A 12996-nucleotide genomic window follows, 5' to 3' on the forward strand; every position below is an offset into this window, starting at 1 on the left:
ATGTCACAACTGCCGTGATGGTCTGGAAAACACTACATGGCAAATCCTTGAGCTGAACACCCTGGATTCTTTTAAAAATGATGAATAAAAGGCTGCTGTGAATCAACTAGCAACCCAACAGTTTATGACATGATAATTACTCATGTTAAACCAGCCTATTTTTATGTACCTTATGAATGATACATACTATTGCTTAAGTCGATGGGCACATTCTTGCTTCTCTCCAGGACATCATTGTGGTTGCCAAGGACTCGTCCACCCAGTGCTCATAAAAATAAACACTCCTTACACATGGTACTTGTGTCACCAGTTTATTTTTCTACACATTACATTTTATTTATGAAAACTAGTTCAGATCCAGTTTTGGAGTGCTCATGTAATTCTCTCCTCAGTTGTGGGTTTCTTCCAAGTTGTAGGGTTTTCTGCCACAGTCCAGGAGCATGGAGGTGGGTTAATTACATTTTGGTATGATGAGACCTGAGGAATGGTCTGGCAACCCATCCAGTCTTCAGCAGTGCAGTGAGCTGTATGGTTAAACCATTGTAAATGGATTTATACCTCCTAGTTGGCAATTATCACTCATTTAAACCAGACCTCACTAACCAAACAATCTAATTACAGTTTAAAACTGTATAACACTTACATTTTCTAGACCATTACTTTAACCCATTGTACTACCAGCATGGCTATCAGTTGTCTCTACCCCAAACTGCAACCTCTACACAACTCCATACAATTCTGACAACTCCTTTTTTCATAAATAAACTATTATATTCCTGCTGTTGTCCTACTCTGTAATCTAAAACTGCTGCAGCTATAACAATTTCATACTAACTAATTACATAAATATTTCACAAACAAGGTGTTTGTGTACAATATAAACCGCTTTTCAGACATTTTCACTTGAAATGGAATGGAAAACTGAAATTATACAGCAATTACTCTTAAAGTGTATAGCAGTATTTGGCTGTACGTACGTATGTGAACAGTTGTTCTCAATCAAAATCAAACGGCCTACTCTGTAATCTAAATGTTTACAGCTATAACAATTTCAGTTATAACAATTTCACACCAACTAATTACATAAATATTTCACAAACAAGGTTTTACAAAGATAGCACTTTCCTTTGCAATGTAGTTTCAATCCATACAGTATGAAATTACTTCATCTGTAGCAGTACTTATACTAACTCAGTCTTACACATTTGAACCCCTTTAAAAGGCATCAACTGTTACATTAAGAGAGATGTACGATGTACGAATGTCAGCAGCCAAATTCACTGAAAATACAATAAACCTGATATACTACACAGCATATTTAAGTATACTGCTTTTTGGACAATTTCACTTAAAAGGAAATTGGAATGGAAGACTTAAAAACATTTACAACACAACTGAAATTATACAGCAATTACTCTTAAATGAAAGTGTGTAGTGAGAGACGCCACACTTGGAGAAACACCCCAGCTGAGGAGACAGAAGCACCAGTGTGAGGTTAGCTGGGAACAAAAACAATACAAAAAGTGAAAAAATAAAGTAAGCGACTGCCATGTTACCTCCACCTGGGCTTAACCTACTTAATGGGGTCCAGCTTGGGGGGAAAAAAAACTGCTAGCACAGCAGTGAACAGACTGGACTTTTGCTATTCAATGGGGTCCAGTCTGGTGAGCAGGGTGTGTAAGGTAACAAAAACAAACTTAGCGCATAAAAAGATGCATGAGCTTGCCTTCCCCTATGAAAGTGCATAAAGGGACAGGCAAAAAAGAAAATGAAAGCCTTAGACATGTGCAATCCCCTGCAGGACTATTGGTGTAAAAACTCCATCTTCTAGGGGTGGCTCTGCTCCTCTCATTAGAGGGTGTCCAGTGTGCTTTTAAAGGACCCGCCCAGCTGAGGCTCACGAGCTAGAAGCCAAGACAGCTGGGACTACAAAGACAAGGAGTCACCCCTCTACCAGGGCTCAACCTCTGCATAATGCCACACCAACATATAAACAACACAGGAATAAATGTGCATATTCATTTCTACACTTTTTCACTATGCACAAACCACCAAGTGGAAAATTTAAAAACACTTTCATAATCCCAAAACAGAATTTCAATTTGGGGTTATACACTGTCAACGTCTAAAATATATACCTTAAACTCACCTACTTTCTCTACAAACACCATAGGTTTTCATAATATGGGAATGTATACAAATCCTTAGATCACTAAAAACAAAATTGTAACTGTTAATAAACATCATCTACCTACACCAAATAAATGTACCCAAAGAGTGTGACCTAAACCCTCAGTAGTAAAAATTGATTGTGAAACCAAAGAAACAATTTAGGGTGCAAGATGACCAAATAAAACAATGCAGGGAAAAGCATATCCAGTGCCAGTATTTACTCAATATAACACCTTGTACAACCAAAATCAACATACAAGAAACAGAAGAAAACAGACTCAGTACATCATCCCACACCAACAAAACAAATAGATATCCAATACATGAGGACATTCTCTGGCAAAGGATTTACAAAGTCACATAACTACATATTCCTTCTCACAAAACAGAACAAACAAACCCCATCTTTCTCCTACCTCATTCTGTAGGAAATCCCCTCCCATGACAAAGGGATTTCTGTGCAGGTACCAAAAAAGAGTGACACTCAGCTAAACCAATCCCACTTTTCCAAGTTAGTTGAATAGCATTAGTTTTCCTTTTATTTATTTCTACCTTATGTGCTCAATTCGGTTTTACTCTAAAGCCAATGCAAGATTTACATACATGTGTGCACCCATGCAAATAAATCCTTGCATGACCTTAGTCTCTCAAACTCTGCTTTTCAAATGGCCTAGAATGTGCAAAACAGCTACAAAGTTACCAACTGCCAACTCTTTCTCCGTTCCTACACCAGAAATCACTTTGTCTCCTCCCTACCAGGTGGCCCAGGTGCTGAAGTTACAAGCCATGGTCCTAACAGCCATTACAAGGCTGGTGTGCAGAGATTCACTTAGAGCTTCATGCAGCTCCTGTTTTACCATGAACAGCACCATGTTAGGAACTTCTAAAGCAGCTTTGATGGTCCTCTGATGTGGCCATTGGCTTCTGGAATCAGAACAGGCACATGATTTCTCAAGCAGATCTTCGCAGACAGAACTAACTATCCAGTCTGCTGCATCTGGGGTCCAGTCCTAGTGAAGGTCCTCCCTCAGCAGCAAAGGCATGGTCATCCCCCCAACAGCAGCGAACCTCAAGGAAAAATAAGAAACTGGACTGAGTCCTCTGCACTAGTCAGAAATGGTCCAGCCAACATTCCCACTCCCAACATCAGTTTTGACCTAAACTACCATATTGTTCAGTGCTTCACCTTTTCAGGACAAACCAACAGAAAACCACCCTGTAGAGTGCAAAAGCAAAAACCCATGGTGCAGGAATCCTACCACAAGGGAGAAATTCAGTTCTATTATCTTGTTTAAAACATTATTTCAACCAACATACACAAGTTGCAAATTACAGGTTCATCCTTCTCAAAACAGTCAGCTAACCAACTTATCCCTTCCCTCAACCCCGACAAACCCAAACAAAATAATCCAAAATGTTCTTACCTGCTTACCCAGGACATAGATCAACTTGCTTCTCTTCCAAGGCCTTATAAGCTTGGACACTAAGAGAAAAAATTAGAACTGTTTAAATTACAAAATCTAAGATTCTCAAATATTCAATTCTCCATTAAATTAACTAAAGATAATACAAGGCTTTCAGATTGTCCCATATTCCTCTGATAACAGGGTCTTTCAAGTGTATTTTAAGTATAAAAAATGATAAAATCCAAGAGTAACATGTTGAGTTTTTAGATGTACTACACTGTATGCTGCAACTCCCATGCAAATGCCAAAAGCTGCCTGCCCAATAGACTCAATGTACCCCATGTAACATGATATGCAGTCTACACTAATGTACCCAAATGAACCAACATATACCCATAGTACCCAAATGTACCTGATTAAAACCCCATGTACCCAGTGTGCTCATTATACTCAAAATGCCCCATCTCTCTTCCTGGATGGAAAGGGACTCACCTGACCCACTCACCTGACTAGATCCTTTGATGTTACCGTTGACTGTCTTGGAACAAGCACCATCTGTTCTCCACTCCTGGTGATAAAAGATCCTCTCTGGAGCAAAGGCCTCTGCACTTGTTAGAAATGGTCAAGCCAGCATTTCCACTTCCAACATGGACACAGTGCAGCATCTGTCCCAGACAAACCAACAGTAAAACACCCTGCAGAGAGCAAAGAGAAAACCCCCAGTCCAGGGCTCGTGCCACAGGGGGTGGGATCCATCGCAGTTCCTCCCCTGTGAGGAAATCAGTTCCTGTGCCAACACCAATCAAGAGAACCTGGCTGACATGCTGTCTCCTCAAAGACATAACCAGCAAGGAGTCTGCAGTGGAAGAGGCTGCTGGTGCGCCAAGTCACTGTTGTACTGCAGTGTATCCAAAGTGATTTATTTACATGTGTGCACCCATGAAATAAATCAGATACAAAACTAATTCAGTCTTTGAGCCAGAATGACAGCCAGTCCAGTGGACGTCAGTGTGGGAGTGCTTCACCCAAGCAGGGAACAAAACCCAGAAAAGGCCGAAAAGAAAAAAAAACGTTTAGCACATTACAGCATGACATTATCCATTTGAAGATGTCCAAGAGCTTAACACAGCCTACTCCAAAAGTAACTTTACATCCTTCAGAAAAAAATAAATAAATTAAGGGGTCACAGAATGATTTGGAGTTGGTTAAAGAAAAATTAAAGATGGGAAAAGAGTGAAACCCACCTCTGGTCCAGGGACCATGTCCTCCTAGACATTACCTTTGTACCCGCTGCAAGATCCATGGGCATCCAGGAACTTCAAGAAGGACAGTTTGCAGCATCTCTTCGCTTTCCACTCTTCAAAGTGGAAGACTTCAATACTCACAGATGGACATCAACAGGTCACACAGCTGGTATCCTTTTAGCCAGCCAGTGAGCTTCCCCTAAACAGGATTCTCAAAGGTTGTAATTCCACACTGCGTTTTTAGATGGCCAGGGACTGGGAAACACTGATCATTGCACTAGTCTAATATATAAACAATCAACACCACTACTGACCAGCCTCACAAAAACTTACCTTCAAACTCACCTTTACATTGTTCAAAGTTGCACTGATTGGGTTAAGAGCATTAAGCAGATCAGCATTGAAGATGCAGATAATGGCCCAAGAACTTCAGGTAGAAGGATGATTGGATTATTGAGCAACAGTATTCCCACCTTACGCAGAGGCTCGACAGTTGTAGTTGATGAGAAATTTGAGCAGATGAATAGCCTCGCCTTTCTTAAAACAGAACGTGCCTCCTTTTCTCATAGCTGGGCCATCATGCACATTAGCATCCCCCTCCAGGACTCCTGCGGTGGACAGTCACTCCTGCAAACTGTCCATCACTAAGCAGCCAAGGTCAGTGAATCAGGAAATAGCTGAAAAATAGGCACAGCCGTCCACTTCCTTATAGTTCCATTGACATGGCAGATTTCCAGGGAAACTCCAGATCCTGTTGCAATATTCCATTTTGACAGTTGTCACCAGCTTGCTGGAATTCACACACAGTGCAAAACAAAAAGGATTTAAGTTCAGATTCAAATTCAGTGCAGCCATCTCAAAACATACAGTTCAACTCAACTCCACCCCCAATTCTGACTGATCACTGATTCTAACCTTAAACACTGGCCTCTTACTGGCCCAAACAGACAAACAATAACCCAAGTCCTTGTCCTGCTCACCCAGGACATAGATGCTCTTGCTTCCTTTCTTGACAGCAGCTTGGAAGCTTCCTAAGGCATGAGATTAGAATTCATCTTTGCTTCCCCCTCCCCACAAATACTCAGATCTTTAAGTTAATTTACAGAAGTTTAACATTCTCCACATTCCTAAAACCAAGGAAAAATATGTTTCTCAATTCCATTTACAGTACTCCATGTGGACCTAGGGTACATACAAGCTCAATTACTGTCCAGCTTAAAACTACCAGGACTTCTACCAAAAAAAGTAGTAACAAGTTTACAGTACAGCAAATTGACATTAGAATTTAGTTATATCCCCATCAAAGAAGTTGTTGACATTCAGACCTTTTTTTAAAAAGGTCAACACACTTAAGGCTGCAGTAAGTTTACAGTTGGTTTTACATAAAGAACATTTCAAGTCCCCCCCCAAATTTAGGTTCCACAGCTATACAAGACCAAAAACACCAACCATCTTCATTACTTAACAACTGCAGCCTTGACTGGAATGCCATATAAGGGGAAAGGTTTTAGAGCTTCAACATTTTAAACAATTGAAATACAAAAGCACAAACAGCACTAAAACCCTATTGCTGGGCCACTGTATATAGATTTAAGTCTTCCAGCCACATCATGTTTTCTACCATCAGAGAGATTACAGCTTGTACACATACAAACGTTTGGTAAAACTAAGCTTCACATTCACTACTCAGTTTCTTCAAATGTGTTCTAAAATGTGTACCAAATAGAAATGGTTTACTTCCACAGTATCCTATACAGTCATATACGTCTATCCTATACGACACCTGAAGAAGGCTCCACGGCCGTAACGTTGTGTTCTTTCCTCTTTTTTTCAGCATGGAATAAACCTATTACTTGTTCATTTGCAGCCTACGCATGCTGACGCAGCTACCCACCTGAACTACTATACATTCACAAGTCAATACACAGGAGCCAAGGGCAAAGTATGCAGTACTAAACAAAGCACAATTAAACATCCAGAACAAGGAAGTCCTCCAGAAAAAGCACAAGTTTTCATACTGCTCTCTACCTTCTCACAAGCTGCAGTACACAACCACTTCCAGTCAGCATTGCTTTTATTGCAGAAAATTAGAAAGATACTGCCTCACTGGGTTAAATCAGGAATTCTGCCTTACACTAGACAGGAGCATAGGTTTCCCCATTTGATAAATTTACTTAATTCAGTTCTAAATTTCAGTCAATGTAAGATTTAGTAACATGTGTGCACCCATGAAATAAATCTTACATACTGCTGATTCTTTTCCAGTGGTACCATAAAACAATTTAGCCAAACATTTCCCCAGTGCTTGCTCAACACTTTCAGTATTTCAGTATCATTCCCTGATTAACCAGTGCTTCTGCTAAGGGAATACTGCCATTAAGGCTAGAAAACCTATAAAGAACTCCAGTAGCTGCAGGCTAAACAAAGGTTTAAAATCAGGATCCCCTCCTACCTGGAACCGTCAGCTTTGGCTCAACCAGCCAGGTGGCTCAGGTGCTCCTGGAAACAGTCATCACAACGCTGGTGTAAAGACCATCAGTCAGAACAGGAAGCTGTTCCTACCTTTGAAAGAGGGTCAAGTGATGTCAAGCTCAGAGCTGCCCCACAAATTATCTCCCCTGGTCCCTTTTCCTGGGTGGTAGAGAATTCACTCAGCAACTAACTGGGTCCCCTGGCTGTTGTATTGGTTTAGAAACACTTAACTCCTTAAGCAGATCTTCATAGAAGAGAAAGCACCCAGTCTACAGTGTGCCACATCTGCATGTTATTCCCTGCAAATAAAGGTCATCCCTCTGGGAGCAAAGGCCTGGTCAACCCTTCCAACAGCAGAGAACCTGAAGTGGAGACAGATTTAGATTTTGAGCCTCTTCACTTAGAAACAGACAAAGTATTTACTTCCAGCTCAAGTTTTGTACTAAACTGCAAAAATGTTCACAGTTCAGCACCTATCCAGGACAAACCACCAGGAAAAAAACCCTGCAGAAAGCAAAGAGAAAACCCCCACTCCGTGGTTGTTGCCACAGGGGAGGGAACCAGTGCAGTTTCTCCAGTGAGGAGAGCAGTTCCTGTGTCAACACCCATCAAGAGAACCTGGCTGTCATGCGGTCTCCACAGAGCCTTAACCAGCAAGGAGTCTGCAGTGTTCCAAGTCACTGTTATACTGCAGTGTATCAAAAGTGATTTACTTACATGTGTGCACCCATGAAATAAATCAGATACAAAGCAGTAATTCACTTTTTCAGAGCCAGAATAACAGCCAGTAAAATGCATGTCAGTGTAGAAGTGCAGCACCCAGAAGAGAGTCAGGAGAAAAAAAAAACAAAGACAGACCTGCACCTAAAATTTAACACGCAAGCATGATAGAAAATCACCAAAAACTTCCAAAACCTTACACTAGACCTATTTTAAAGGGTAAAAAAAGCACTTAATACTCATTTACTTGTTATAAAAAGCCACATATATGGAAAATTAATTAACCTACTCCAAATGAAACATGATATAAGAGTGAAATTCATCTCTTCTCCAGGGACAGTGTCCTTCTACCTTTACAACTGCTCCAAGAACCATGGGCATCCAGGAAATTCAAGGACTGTTTGCAGCTTCACTTTCAACTGTAGAAACCACAAGACTTCAATACTTACAGGTGGGCATCAACAGGTCACACAGTGGGTATCCTTTAAGCCAGCCAGTGAGCTTCCTCTGAACAATTCTCCAAGCCTGTCACTCCACACTGCATTCAGATGGCCAGGGACTTTGGAGCTCTGATCATTGCACTGCAGTTTAACTCACAACAATCAGCACCGGTGCTGACCAGCCTTATAAAAAGGAGCAGTTCTGTGCACAGAAGCCCACAGTTTCCACAAACTGTTCTGACAAGGTCTCAGCTGAAAACTCCACCAGCATCCTCTCTCCAGTGACTGTGCCCTTTGTCACAATCTTCTCAGAACAAAACCTGAAGGAGACAAGGGAAGCAAAAAAGTGCTGACCACCCCACTCCCACAGAGAGGGAACCAGCACAAGTGCTGTGCAGACTGGTCCCAGCCTTAAAAGCCCCACACTGACCCTAACCTGTATCTCCCCTCTTCTTACCTTCAGCTCACCGTGTTCACTGAGGGAAGCCCAAGAACAAGCAGCATCACAGCTTTCTATAGTCCAGAAGAGACAGAAGCACCAGTATGTTGGATAGAGTAGGAGAGGGAGTAGGTTCTTCCCTGTCATCCTGGTGAAACTGCTCATTCAGGATCTAAAGCCTCTTTCTTGTTGCTGGTTTGAGCCCTAGAAAAGAAATTACAGTATTTAGTAACAAAGGTTTCATTCACTAAAATCAGAACCCAGCTGTCAAAGCTGTGATCATCTTTTTCACAACTCTTCAGAAGCCTACAAGTAGAGGAAGAGACTCATTTCTATAGATGTTATAAAATTTAATATAGTCTTCACACTAACCTTAACTTCACTCTATGCTTTCAAAAACTTAAATTTCTTAAAGTTATTAAAACAAAATATGAAAACATTTCCAAACTTGTCTTGATTAAAAAAATACATAGCAAAACCACTCACCTTGCACAGAAACACCAAAAACTAACAACCACCAGTTCAATATCACAAAGCCTCAAGACCTCTTTCTCTTGCTATAGTCAAAAACAAACAGATCCCACGTTCCTAGGCTGCCTTGTTATAAGCCTCACAATGACCTCAGGGAAATAGCTAATTCACCAGGAGCCAATCCCAACCTCTCCTCAAAGGGCCACCACCAAACCCCCACCACTTCTAATGCAACGCACACCTGCTTCCTATGACCAAACATGTATTAGCCAGCTTATCTATTGATCTCTCCATCCCAAAGCCAAATTAATTTCCAAATTACTAACAAGAACACTAATTAAATAGCATCCTGCTCCTATTATTCAATTAGTTGCAGTTTCTTAGTGATTAAACCACCTTTTTTGCCCTTCAACTTAACCCATAAATGGTGAAAAGTGACTTGAAGTCAAACTTCAAATTATTCAAGATCCTAAAAAGTGTCCTTTACATAACTCCAAATGTTAATAGTGTATGTATCCATACTGTATATCACATATATAAAGTCAACACCATAAAAAAAACTTCACTGATTACGTTGTGTAACCAAACATAACTGCAACTTTGACAGTTGCTCTGTTTTATTTGGTCAAAATAATCACAAATCACAAAAAAAAAAATTACACTCCTGAAAATAATAAAAAGTTAATGTTAAGTACTCTGAGGGAAAAAAGTAAGGAAAAGACCCTGTGCGGAGAGTGAGAGAGAAAAATTTCCTAGGTGAATGTAATCCGAGTCATGAGGCTAGAGCGAGGTCGGAGATCAGAAGCGGTAGGTCGGAACTCCAGGGGGTCACAAGAACAAAGGATAAGTCAGGGAAAATAGCTAACTAGATACACAGCTCAGGCTGAGGAAACCTAAACATTGAGCGAGAACAAGTTGCAGAGTGGAAGTTTAAATAGACAAAGTGCGTGAAGTTAATTAGTGGGTGCTCCTGGGAATGCGAAAGTGTCTGCGTGCCTGCTTGAGGTTTGTGACAGTATCCCCCACTTCACGGGCGGCTCCCGATGCCGTAGACTGATGAGTAAGGAGGGTGCAGTGGAAAGTCTCAATGAGCTTTTTGTCCAGAATGTGTCTCTCGGGAACCCAAGACCTCTCCTCTGGTCCATAATCTTCCCAGTTAACCAAATATTGCCATGAACCTCTAAAGGAGCGGTAATCCAGGATCTTATTAACCGTGAACGCGGGCGATTGCCCGATGATGTGTGGAGAGGGAGGACTGGGTTGAGCACTAGAAAGTGGAGATCTATGGTAGGGTTTAAGGAGTGAAACATGAAAAGTGGGGTGAATACAGAGCATGGCCGAAAGGGCGAGGAGACAGGGGTGATTTGGGAGACAACCCGGAAGGGACCAATGAACCGGAGGCCCAGCTTATGGGACAGTGGTCGCAACAGGATGTTTGGAGTTGACAACCAGACAAACTATCCCCGTCTGAGTCTGGGAAAAGGTCTCCTGTGGCGATCGGCGGAGGTCTTGTAACAGCAAGAGGTCTTCTGGAGAGTAAGTCGAACCTTCCTCCACAGTTTAAGGAGAGAAAAAATGTATTGTGGCACAGAAGGGATATTAACTTCAGTGGTAGTGCTGGGAATGAGGCAAGGCTGATACCCGAGAGAACAGAGGAAAGGAGACATGCCAGTAGCTGACCAGCATATGGGCGTATTCTGCCAAGGGGAGAAGTAAAGACTAATTATCCTGGCAGGTAGACACATACACCCGTAGATAGGTCAGAAGACCCTGATTCACCCTCTCGGCCTGTCCATTGGCCTGTGGATGAAATCCAGAGGTGAGTGTAATGGAGGTTCCAAGGACCCTGGAGAAATCTTTCCAAAAACAAGAAATAAAATGAGGGCCCTGTCACGGACGTCCAAAGGGACTAACCGTGGGGAGCAGGAGAGCGGAAAAAGACCCATATGCGTAGTGGCGAGACGGGAAAAAGGCCCGGGCTCATAAGTGCAAAGGGAGCGGACGTGGGGCGACCTGGTGCTAGGCAGGTCTCAGGACATCTCAGGACATCCGAACGTCAATGGTGAGCGAGGACAGAGTGCAAGACCCGGAAATATATAGCCCAAGGGAAAGAGAGGGACAGGAAGGACAGCAGACTGGAAACTAGGGACAGGACAGAGAAGGAGCGCCCTCTGGCTACAGAGGGCGTGACAGGCACCTGTCTGACATGATGTTTTTCAGAATGCCATGTAGACTGAAAACATGCTGGATGAAAAGTTCAGCCATCTCCCAGGTGAAAAGACCAGTGGGCATCCGAACAAAATGAGCGGCCTTAGAAAACCCAGAGTGGATCAGATTTCCATGGAATCTGGACTGGTAGTGTAAAACACAGACTCGATCAGACTTCCATGGGATCCGGACTGCTAGAGTAAAACCTGGAGCAGTTCAGACTACCATGGGATCCGTAGAGTAATAGTAGAGTAAAACCAGGAGTGAATCACATTTCCATGGGATTAGGAATGTTAGATTAAAACCTGGAGCGGATCAGACTTCCATAGGATCCAGACTGGTAGTGTAAAACCCGGAGTGGATAAGACTTCCACGGGATCCAGACTGGTAGAGTAAAACCTGAAAGAGAAAGAAACAAACATGAATGAGTTCATGCTTGAATGAGATTGATTGAGATTCAATAATGCTTGGATACTTTAGATCTGATGATCAAGTATGTGTGTTTTCTTGCACCTATCACCTATATATTCTTTTCGGAAACTCACTGGGGCCTGGATGTTGCGGTGCACCACGACGCAATTGTATCCCAAAAATGAGTCGGTCGGAACAAACAGGTAACTAAGCATTACCGAATCTCATTCCCTTGCATGGGCATTGATCAATGGTCTTGATTGTTTCCCATCCATACTTTTTAGTCAGGGTAACGTCAAAATCCTATGCCCAAAAAACTTCAAATATGTACAGATGCAGCCATTCAAAGTGCGCGGTACAGACACGTACCGGAGGTAATTGGCTATGGTGACGCGCATCGTTATGCAAGATGACGCGGGATACCGCTGTACGTGATTGGTTGACCGACTCGTGGTCGGTTGGTCTGTCGTAGAAAGATTTACAGTAAACGTCTTTACTGTGCCCGTTGTAGATATTGAATTTTACCACTGAAGGGGAAATCTTAGTAGCTGAGCATAAAAAGAATAGGAGCATACTGTAATGCGTGTGAAGGCCATAAACGATATTAATTTTGGAACATAAACATATATGGCTGGTCTTGGTACTTTAAAGAAAAAATACACACCAGTATTCCATTTCTCCCTAAACATTTTAAGCATCGAAGTCTTTAACTGAAGAGATACCGGAGTCAACAAGCATACTTTTAGAATTTGATTAAAAGAGAATATAATATGGAATCGCGTATCTAAAGAATTTAATAACGATATGATTATATTCGTGTACTGCGACAGGGCTGTGTAGGGCTGTTTCGCTTCTCTCTTCACTCGCCTTCCCTTGTAGCCTACTGGTCTACATGCCTGATTACCAACTCACAGGTTGTGTGTTCAAATCCAGCTGGTGCTGGACTTTCCTTTTAACAAACATTTCTTCAAAAAAATAGAATAGCGATATTATGGACAATCAATTGACTTTTA

The 12996-nt window shown here is 41.9% G+C and overlaps 1 long non-coding RNA gene across 2 annotated transcripts; it reads right to left on the reverse strand.

Annotated features, from left to right (window-relative positions):
* Positions 1-298: 298 nt before the first annotated feature.
* Positions 299-12591, reverse strand: LOC138239161 (uncharacterized). Of its 2 annotated transcripts, XR_011189592.1 has the most exons (7): positions 11878-12591; positions 8912-9097; positions 8464-8774; positions 7275-7656; positions 4084-5612; positions 3597-3655; positions 299-3240 (listed from the first exon to the last, which is right to left on the reverse strand). It is a non-coding gene; the product is annotated as an uncharacterized lncRNA (long non-coding RNA). The 2 variants fall into 2 exon arrangements; XR_011189591.1 differs by having other exon boundaries at positions 4084-7656.
* Between the last annotated feature and the right edge of the window lie 405 nt (positions 12592-12996).

Source organism: Lepisosteus oculatus, chromosome 5 (assembly GCF_040954835.1).
Source record: "Lepisosteus oculatus isolate fLepOcu1 chromosome 5, fLepOcu1.hap2, whole genome shotgun sequence".
NCBI lineage: Eukaryota > Metazoa > Chordata > Actinopteri > Semionotiformes > Lepisosteidae > Lepisosteus > Lepisosteus oculatus.